The following is an 8,887-nucleotide window of genomic DNA, read 5'->3' as shown; positions in this document are numbered from 1 at the left end:
CCTCTGATAGGGCTGCCCACCTGTCTGGAGACCTCATCATAGATTGACATGGCAGCCACTCTGTAGACCACATCCCCTTCCCCTCCCTTGACCATTGGACCCCAGCTGATGTGAGGCACTCTCCGGCCAAGTGACTCAAAATACTTACCTAGAGCAAATGGCGTATGGTTCACTGGCACCAGTTAGGCTCTCTACCAAGCGGTCTGGCCCCCTGGGCCAGCAGACTGGATGCCCTACGTGCCGGAGCTTGTGCCTGATCTACTGTTTAATCCTACAGCAGTGAACTCAATCAGCATTTGTCTTCTGGGGACTGACAAACTTCACTCAGCATGTCTTCCAGACCCCTCCATGTCTTGGGTGTTTCATGGCTTCATCGTTGTTTTTTAAGGATGTTTTTTAAGCATTGCATTGTGTGTATATTCCAGGGGTTGTTGTTTTTTTAATCCAATCTTCTGTTGATGGAATTTAGGCTGTTTCCAGCTTCTTGCTATCATGAACTGTTCTGTGAGGAAAATGGTGGAACAAACGTCTGCTTGTGGTCTGTTTCTTGTTTCTTTTGCCCAGTATGGTCTTGCTGGATCAAATGGTATTTCAATTACCATCCATTTGAGGTATCTCCATATAGCCTTCCACAGCGGCTGTACATATTTAAAAGCACACCAGCAGTGGATCAGCCTTCTGATCTTACTAGACCCTCTCCAGCATTTGTTGCTTTCAGGTTGTTTGGTTTTTACTTGGACTACAGTTGTGGGTGTTAGATGGTATCTCATGGTTGTCTTGACTTGCATTTCCTGGATGACTAGTGAACAGGAGCATTTCCTCATGTGGTTATTAGTCATTTGAGTGTCATTCTTTGTGAATCATCTGTTCAGCTCCTTTGTCCACCTTCTCAGAGGGTTATTAGTTTTTCCTTGTTGTAGGCTTGTAAAATACTGTAGATTTTATTAATGAGCACTTTGTCTGTTATTTATGTCATTACTAAGAATCTTTTCCATGTGGAGGGTGCTCCTTTTATTCTTTTAATGATGTCTTTTGATGTACACAGGGTTTCATTTTTAATAGGTCCCATTCATCTATTTTGTCTTCCACAGAGTGTTTTCTTTATCTCCAATAGCCCATGTATTCCCCCACACTAGTGCACTTAGACTTGTCCCAATTTTCTCCTTCATAAACCTGAATAATGTCAATTTTCTTCTCAAATCCTTTTCAAGTGCAGGGCAATTGATGACTTGGGCCTTAAAAGAGGGCCTCAGGTCTCTCCACTTGCCTCCACTCTTATTAGCTGTGTGTATGACCCACTTAAGTGCCTTCACACTTTTTTTCTTTAACTTTAATTGATCTGAAAAATGCAAAGAAGGTTGTGATACTCCCAGCTGAAGTCACATCACTATTAGTTTTGTCTTTATCATTGATACTAGCATTTTGCATTTGATGTAACATGCCTGTATAAAGTGGTAGATGCCTCCCTTATCTCTACCTTGTGATATCTCTTCTGTGTTATCTGCCATGCATTGAAATGACTCTGCTGATGTTAATTAAATGCTTTGTAGGTTATTTTTCTAACTCAGTGCTTTAATATAAGTATTTGTCTCTGCCTTCCTATTGTTGACTCTCTGCACCTATTATAAGTCATTACAAAGGAAGTTTTGTTAAGGATTTACTCATGATCCCTCAGCAAAATATGGCTTTGAAGGTTATTCATTCTTTATTTCTCCTTTGGACTAAAGTGTTATAACCTAAATTCTTTATTTGTACAATGACTTAGTTTTTTAAATGTCCATAAGGTTCATTGGGCAAAGAATGTACCTATATTGTTAATTTTTGAAAACTAATTTTCTAGTATATATTACTTGGATTATAGAAAACACTCGATCCATATTTATTGAATGGAAAAAAAGATGAATGAATAGGTCCCATTCAATGAAAGAATGAAATTCAATGAATGAATGAAATTCAATGAATGAATGAAATTAAAAAATGAACTTGTATACAAGAATGAATAATTCTCAAATCTAAAGTAAAGAGGAACCACAAGGAAATGCAAATTTCATTTCATATTAGATGTACAAGACTTATTGTTATAGGGTATTAGAACCAAAATTGTCTTATTTCAATAATAATATCAATAAAAGTAGTTTTTATCATTTTAGAGTAGCATAAGAAATTTTATACATCTTGAAATGATACAAAAAAGATTGGGTAGTCATCGTCCTTTCTTCATTTAGATACAATTTGGTTGCTCTGAACTTACAAGTGATATGTCAAATAAAAATTAATTTATTACATTTTATAAGCAATAACCATATTAGTGATAAATAAGGTTGTTAAAGAAGCAAAGATTATCTATTATTTTAAAACTTCATAAGAAAGAAAAAAAATGGATTTTTGGTCAAATCAGAAGGCAATTGCTAAGTTAAGGATGGGCCAGCACATATCTGGAGAGGATGGGAAGGAATGAAGAACCTAACAGAGATCAAATAAATGGTATATATCACGTTTGGAAGGCCTCCTAGAGGAAATGAGCCAGGAATAACATCTGTAACCTTGGATGAATTTATCCTAAATGAAAAATTTGCTGATACATGTAGGTGGTATAATATGTATGCCAATATTTTAGAAACAAGTTCAGCTGATTGCTTTTAGAATTTTATTTTTACTCATACTTTCATGGATTTTCACTTGTAATTATCTGTCATGTTTAAATTAAATATAAGCAGTAGAAATTTTAATGTGAAACATTAATGTGTAGATATCTTATTGAGTGGGAGGTTATCTTAGATCATTTCTAATTTCCATCCAAATCATAAATAGCATGATGTAAGAGTCTTTCAGACATGAATACAAGATTCTACATATGCATTATTCAAAGACAAGAATGTTTTTCACCCTTTCTTGAAATCTGTATCCTGCTTAGTTCATCATGATTGAACTGAAAAAACTGCTAGTGGATGTTACCCTGCACTAATCTCAATTACCTATGGCAAAGAGTATGATGATGCATTTGTAATATTTAAGGGATGATGATCATCTGCAAGGAATAGTTCTAAAATGTCTACATTATTTAGAGTGATTTTTTTTAGGTTTAACTGGGGCTATAATTTGTGTTGTTATTTTTATATCATTTATTTAAAACATTTCACAGTTCATTGGCATATAATTCCCAAATAATTCAATTCAATCGTTTAATTACATCAAGAAGACTTGTACAACACCACACCAGTTCTAGATCACCACATTTGATTTTTGAACATTTTCTTCATTCATGTGCTTATTTTTATGAGCTACCAATTTTCCCCCAACCTCCCCTCCCATACCTCCAAAGAACCATTAATCCAGTTACTGTCTCAATAGATTACCTATCCAGGGTATCATATACAGAAAATCATTAAAAACAGAGGGGGAAAAGCACATCACAAAAATAACAAATAACTAAAACAGATTGTAACAAACCTCAATTGAAAAGAAAGCAGAAAATATTAAAAACTAGAACAAATTTGAATTAAATCAAAAGGAGATTCAAGGATAAGGTATTAAATTTAACCTAATTTCACCTATAATAATCCACCATTTGATAATATCAAATGATATTATATTTTAACTAATTACATCTACCATAGTAGACTTAACCATACTCTCTGTCTGATAACAAGATTATTCACATCCCTCGATCATAAACAGAATCACCTGTAGTTCTGGACTTAAGGCTAAAACTCCCTCATGTGCATAGAAGCAGATGGCTGCCTTAGACCAAGAGCCCAGAACTGGTGGATGTTGGACTCTGGTTTGAATCTTTTCCCTTGACAAGGCCCAGTGAATGGTGCCCTGGGACTACCATATTATAATTCCAATGCCCTCCTTGCTTCATTAGAACATGTATTAATCTGGTAGGCATGGTTCTGCCATTGTGAATGAATAGTATTGAAAAATTTTCTTGTCACCAACCCCAATTATTCATGTAAATAGTATCCAATCACTTAAGACTTTATTCTGTACAAGTCCAAAACTCATCTATTGCATTTCATAGATGGTATGCTTGTAAGTACGATGAAAGGCTACAATCCTTACACACACTTCTCCTGATTTAAAATGATGCAATATCCCATGGATCTTTCTGAATGAAAGCCTCTTTGTGTGCATACAGATTCCTCATTAACACAATGACTGTGTTCTGGAATTCACATCCTTCTAAATGGAATCTATAGTTCTTTATGATCCACACAGTATGATGCCATTACATCATTAATAAGACATAAATAAACAGATTTCTGGTATCCTGTCCTTTCAGCCAAGATCCATTCCATAAGGTCAATGGTAGCCCTTGTTTCACATCCTCTTCTTATTCTCTCTTGAATTTCTCTTGGATCCCTGAAGAAACACACACACACACACACACACACACACATACACACACACACATTATTAGTAAATTTTTTCCTGTCTACATAAGCCCTAGTGTTTAAAAGTTGGACTGCTAATAGCGAGATCAGAAGTTCAAAACCACCAGCCACTCTGAGAGAAGACGGGCCTTTCTACCACTGTAAAAAGTTGCTGTCTCTAAAAGTCATAAGGGCAATTCTAATCCTGACCTATAGAGTCACTGTGAGGGCAGTGAGTTTTGTTTGATACATTTACATAATAAAACAAAATCTCAATGAGGGGAAAGAAGGCAATACTTGATTGATAGATGGTAGATAGATAGAGAGATAAAAGCTATATTTCATACATATGTTTATAAATAAGTAAGGGGATATCATGTTTTTATGGAAAATATCATTAAGTTTAAATTTCATTTTCCAAAAGTGTTTTGAATTTCCCCTGTGCTTTATGCACATACATTCACATAATAACATTCTTGATTACTGATAGGCTCACAAATAACTCTAGAAATTATTTACAAGCTAACCTACATAAACTGTAAAGTTCCTCTACATGCTTCCTATTTACTAGTATCAGAATGACTCATTTAAGAAGACCCAAAATTGAATTAGATTCTTTAAGGGTAGGAAAAATAAGAAAACAAAACTAAAACTAGAAAACTTCATTTTGTTGCTATCAAATATTTCTGGTTGCCTCACATTTTTCATTGTGAAAATTTCAGATAACAAAATTTTTGTTCTATTAAAAATCAACTTTGGGTCCAAGACTTTTATCCCTGTTAGTGCTATTGCAATCTAATACTAATGTGTTTCATGTAGAGATGTATATCTAACCCCTGGAGTCAGCTCATTAAGTCTTAGTGTGAGTTAATTCCTGTTTATTGTCATGTTCTCCCCTACTGCTAAGATTGATTATGGCCCAGTTTTATTTTGAATATATAATTTGATCACTTTTAAAATTCAATAAACACATATGAAAAAATAATTGAATGACAATTCTTCATTTAAACAATACTTTTCATAAGCATTTAATGTCTTAAATATAGCACAAGGACCCTAAATCTACACAGGTTATCAATCACCTGAGTTTTCATTACTTATATTTCTTCCATAAATGAGTCTTAATTTTATTACTTGATTTTATTGATTTGTTATTATTGCTATTCATTGAGAATAACATGAGACATATCTGGCAGCCGTTACATGTTTTTGTAGTGTTTTACTTTTAACTTTAATTTTTCTTTAAAAGATATATATTTTATGTTTATATCTGTAGGTTACAAGATATATTTAAAAAGAAGAAATTTGAAAAATGACTTATCTCATGTTTGAAGCAATAATATTATCTTTCATATACCAGTCATGATATTTTACATTATTTTTTATTACACTGTAGGAAAAATTGTATAAAATCATGATTTTTCTATTAAACTTTGTCTCTTTTTTAATTGAAGTTGAATATAAGTACATTAATATAGCTCAGTCACCAAAATAATTATTAAGCCAAAAATCTTGCTTAAAGTTATTTTCTCTTTTTTGATAAGGATTTATAAAAGTTAAACTAAAGTATCAAAGCATTAAGTTAAAGTATCAAAGAAAATGTCTTGTCTACAAAGGATGATAATGGAAATATTTTTCACTTATATAGATAAATACATATGGAAACATTACAATAAAATGAAAAGACAAATAATAAATAGGAAAATGCACAGGAATCCCAGAATTGGCATTTGTCGTGAAGTTAATCAAAGAAACTTCAGAAATAATTTTACTTAGAGCTGAGTCAATAACACTCCATTGTACCACTTATGAATGATACACTTGCCTTTTGCAAAATATTTTCCAGAAGCCTGTAATATATCTATCCTAATTTATCATCATAAGTCAGTGTCCAACTATCACATTAGTGATGAAAAAGGATAGAGTAAATTGATCAATTGCCATGTTGCAATTCTGTGATTCATAATTGCAAGCTGGGGGCCTAAAGGAAATGGAAAAATTAAATGACACATTTAAAACAAATGAAAATATTTCATCCTGAAATTTAAAAAAACATATAAAAAATCTGAGAAGAAAAACTAGCAGAAAGTACCATAATAATTTCCACTAATGGCCACTATCAGCTGAATAAATCCATAGAGAAACAAGAAGACCAAATTGGTTTAGAAGTAATTTTAAAAAGCCCAGATTCAGCCCTAATAGGTAGAGATCTTGCAACTTGTCACATCCATTCTTATAATGTTAAAAAATAATATGAAGAAAACTGAAAACCAGTGACTCCTCTTGGGTTCATTATGGAATTGAGTAATGCAGGCCAATTTCCACCCTAGATTCTGTAGAGAAGCAATTCACAAAGTCACATCTCAAAAATATTTATGTTAAACAATGTAAAAGATAGCTGTTTAACAACAGAAATATATCATGTGAATACAGTATTTGAATAGGTGTAATGGATTATAACATTATAAGACATGAGAATAAGGAAATATTTCATGAGATAGTTAAATTACATGTGCATTACAAATAAAGCAATATAGTGCTATTTGATGGTAGATGTAACACAACATATTTCTAAGTAACACAGAAATTGAAAAAGAAGTTGCAATAGAAATTTTAAAATATTTTGAATTAAATTAAAATTGATATATGTAGATACAGAAAACAGTGCTTAGAAGACAATTTATATAATTAAAGGTCTATGGTAGCAGGCATGAAAGATCTAAAATGTTTTCTCTTAGTAGACTATGACAAAGCAGAGCAATTTGAATCTAAAGTGAGAGAGAAAAATCATTATAAGAATTAGAAGTCAAGACCAGTTCTGATAAGAAGGCACTGAAGTAACAGGACTTCATTGGAGCACTGTGGCTATTGTTGAGCTTGGAGACTTGGAAGCTAATATGGGAGTGGGGTAGCACATGGAAGTGTCTAAGACCTATAATTAACCTTTGCAGCACCCCTAGCTTTGCTCCAACAACTTCCCCACAATGCTATCCCAACATGGCCCCATTGTAGGCACTGAATATCTCCAGTAACTTGTAGCCTGGTGCATGGGCTGTCCAAGCATGGACCAGTTTGTGCCATCACCGGCCCCCATCTGCTCTCTGGGGCACTCCCAGTCACCATGGGCAACCCTACCAGCCCTTGGCGGAGCTCCACATTGCTGCAGGCACTGCCCCCATGGGTTCCTGTGTGATCAACCTGCACAGTGCCAACCAATCTGCCCACAACTCCCACAGCCACGCTGCCTGAGTGGACCACACAATCTGCCCTCCAAATAGGTAATACCTGCTGTCTAGGGAGAGAGTAAACCCTTAATGAGATAAAGAATAAGCCCAATGTTGCAGCACAGCTGGCTATAGGTAACCCTCAGAATCATTCTTAAAGGCACACAAGATTGATAACTCAGGGTTCCTGACTCCCAGGAAAATAGCTCATAACTCCAGTCAAATGCCACACAGATAATTACCTACAGTAGCAACCTCTAAAAGAAAGCAAGAGAAAAAAAAATGCATCGTTGGAGGAAAAGCTGAACTTAACATCCACTCATAGACCAAGCAGATGTTGAACCACCACAGAAAGAAATCCTCAGGATCCTCCTTAGAGTCATACATGATATTGAGGGAATAAATTCAGAAAAAAAATGAAACAATAGAAAATATACAGTCCACATACCAAAGTGAGATACAAGAGTTAAGGGACTAGGCCACAGAATCAAAGAACAAGGTAAGTGTCCCCACCAACAGACTAGAAGAAGTAGAGAACCATATCAGCGATTTCAAAGAGCGTCAAACAGATTTTAACAAATGGGAAAGGCAATCAAATATGCTAATCAAAGAAGGTGAAGAAAATCTGAGAACAATGAATGATGTGATGAAGAAGAACAACTTTTGAATAATCAGGATACCAGAAAAAGACACAATAAAGATATCCATAGCCAAATAGCAAGGGAATTCCTGGAAGAAACATCCCTAACTTAATGAATGTCATCCATGAAGCAGAAAGAACACCAATGAGACTGAACCCCAGGAACAATTTACCTAGGCATATAGTAGTCAAACTTTCCAACATTGAGCTGAATTCTAATCTGATAAAATTGATCTCATGATGCAAGGTGTAACAAGAGATAAGTATGGGGCCTATATAATGCTCAAAGGATCAGTAGAGCTGGTGAGCATAATAAATATATATGCATTCCATAAGAAACCTGCAAATCTGTCAAGCAAATTTTTCAAATAAATTTTAAAAAGAAATCAGTTTCAACAATCATAGTAGGTGACTTCAATGCACTGCTTTCCAAGAAAGATAGATCAATGGGAAAGAAGCTCAACACGGAGGTTACAGAATTAAACTCCACAATTAACCAACTTGACCTGATAGACATATTTATTTTATTTTATTTTTTTCAGGAGTGGAAGGCAAAGAGGTTTTATTTTATTTTATTTTTTTTAACATTTTATTAGGGGCTCATACAACTGTTATCCCAATCCACACACACATCAATTGTGTAAAGC

This window comes from Echinops telfairi, unplaced genomic scaffold (assembly GCF_000313985.2).
Source record: "Echinops telfairi isolate 266 unplaced genomic scaffold, ASM31398v2 ScPeMD7_7469;HRSCAF=8507_1, whole genome shotgun sequence".
Lineage (NCBI taxonomy): Eukaryota > Metazoa > Chordata > Mammalia > Afrosoricida > Tenrecidae > Echinops > Echinops telfairi.
The sequence above is the reverse complement of the archived record's forward strand: the minus strand, read 5'-3'. Positions refer to the sequence as shown.